General features: G+C 30.2%; 1 protein-coding gene across 4 annotated transcripts in view; it reads right to left on the bottom strand.

The window, feature by feature from the left end:
- Nucleotides 1-2,764, bottom strand: part of LOC119837669 — a 17,370-nt gene that overhangs the window by 12,355 nt on the left and 2,251 nt on the right. The window lies entirely within an intron of this gene.

Genomic DNA, 2,764 nt, shown 5'->3' with positions numbered 1-2,764 from the left:
ACAATATTTTATCGATGGAACGCGGCCTTTGTTAAATTTAATTTTTAGTTTTATAGCATTGAAATGCTTTATAAATGAAGAACGATTACTGTGGCAGGATCACGGGTGGCCGAGAGGCTAGGCGTTGCTACGGTTAGGCAAGATACGCAGGTTCGAATCCTGCCTCGTGATCAAATTTTTTCTATTCTTTCAAAATTTCTCAATATGGAAGTTTGTATGTTTTGTTCTTACATTGAAATAGATAAACTCATTTTAATAAATGTAGGAACATGGTAACAAAATTATTATAGTAAATGTTACCTAGAGATTAGAGAAATAAATCACACATATCTTATGTGTGATTTATTATTCTGGTTACATACTCATATGAACACAACATTTCTCACCTTATTGCAATGTATTGGATGGTATTTTACAGTAGTCTGCATCAATGATGATTTACATAAGCTCTATTGGAAAGGCAGGGGTCATCACAGATATACTATGCAAAGTTACCTTTACAATGTAAAATTTACAATAAGAATTATGTATGATTTAGTGATAAAACATGTTTCAAATATCACATGATTATTGAAATAGTACTTGGCCAATTTCATAAATTCTCTATCATTGTGCATTATTCCTTAAATCCATGGATTCTTTATATTAACATCAAAACATACTTAAATAATATGTTAAAACATCATATATTAAAATAATAATTACTTATGAATTCCTGCATTTATGTGGAAGCGGATGATTACTGTATTAATATGTAACTACCATCCATGTAAATACCACTTATTATGAAATAAAAAAATCCCTTTATATACAGTCAAAATCTGTAATAACAACATTAAAGGGACTACTCATCTATGGTCGTAAAAACCAATTGTTGTAACAGCCGATGATGTTGTTATATTGATAATTCAGCTGGGAACCCAGATTAATGGTAATGTTTATAATACTGTTTGTAGTTCGGTTACTTTATGGAAATATTACGCAAACATGAATCTATGGGGAAAGTAACTATGCATATGTAATAACTTTGCATATTAATGAGATTAGCAAAAAGTATACTTTGAATATATAAAAGTATACTCTGAATATTAAAAATATTTTACTAAGCATGTGTATATTGTTCTATAAACTATCACATATGTAAATCAGCTGACTGAAGAAACAATATTGTCTTATATGTTGTCTTCTACATTGCTAAACAATGAAGTCTAGTGAACAAAACAAGTTTTACACTAAGCTACAAGCTGACAAGAAAGCAAAAATTAAATTTCGATGAAGTGAACTTTGAGGCATAAAATTCTCCTGTATAAACTTGTTAACAGAGAGTGTTTATAACATATAATATAGTCTTAACAGTAAATTAGTATGATAAAAGATCGCCTTAAATGACTCAACCCAGCTTTGACAAGATCACATTTTGACATTTTACAAGGGAAAACAATCCAAGTCTAATTGTTTTCTATGTGAGTCTGGAAGGTTTCCAAAGATTTTTATAATCAAGAAACATAAAAATAAAAATATATCCTAATCGGCGGACAGTTTACGTTGCATCGTAAGTACCTACTCCCGTGTTAAAGGTACGTCCGCCAGCTGCCATTCAGAATATGTGGCATAAGTCAAACTTTCATTTCGTACAAGGATGCACTATAAATAATTATAAACACTCATAACGTTGAATAACAGAACCAAACGTTTTTAATCCCCGATTACTACATATGATTGCACATTTGAAGAAAATAAATCGATGTTTACCTTACGTCTCCTTTCAATGCAAATCTTTTTTCTGTTGCAGAATCAAGACTGCTAACCCTTCCGCTAATGTCGCAGATGAATCCTTTCCAATAGACCTATATTACGGTTCACGATTCAATTTTAAGAAAATTGCGAAGCTGAAATAAATATAACTGCCCCGAAGATATTTTCTGCGAGTTACTATACATTTGTTTTATGAAATGGCCTAATCTTTTACAAGATTCCGTTCTGTGATTCCATAGACAATCCTATTATTTTTAATTTCAATTATTGAATGAGTAATTTTCCGCTTTCGTCAATAATTTTATTTTTATAAAAATCATTGTTTAAAATTTGTAGCCTTTTAATTAAATTTATATCAATTGATGTATACTGTAAGGAAGATACTATTTTTATACACCTGTATTACGTTTTGTATGATAGGATTATAAAGTTTCACTTGGATTCTCTATTCTTTATGGTACTGAATTATTCTTTGTTTGACAGGTCAGAGATAGCTCTACAAAAGACGTCCGTTTAGGTATAAAGAATTTGACAGGACGGCCATATTGTAAAAAAAGGTCACAAGTTGCCCTCCTACCACTGTGCCTTAAACCCTATAGAACAAAATATGGACTTCCTAAAACAAAGTATTACTTAAATGAATATTTATGTGTACAATTTAAACAATCCAATCATAGGACTACACATTACTAACTGGACCCACAGGTGCCAAATAACTGGTAATAAACCTTTATAAACAATATAATAATCTCATAATTATTTTTAACTTTTCGATACTTTGGTGTGATATAAATAAATGAACAATTCAACACAAACAACGAAGTGGTATTTCTTTTAACGATTTTCATATTTATTTATCCCGGCACTAAGGGTATTTGGACCCAAAAAAATATTGGCAACATTATCTATAAGTATAAGATCATAATATATATCTATAAGAAATTCTCTAGTTTTGAACCTATCAAAAACCAAATTTATGCTTCTAGGAAGCCCAAAGATGGTAACGGTA

The sequence above is a fragment of the Zerene cesonia genome, chromosome 28 (assembly GCF_012273895.1).
Source record: "Zerene cesonia ecotype Mississippi chromosome 28, Zerene_cesonia_1.1, whole genome shotgun sequence".
Lineage (NCBI taxonomy): Eukaryota > Metazoa > Arthropoda > Insecta > Lepidoptera > Pieridae > Zerene > Zerene cesonia.
This window is presented reverse-complemented; position numbering and strand designations above follow the sequence as displayed.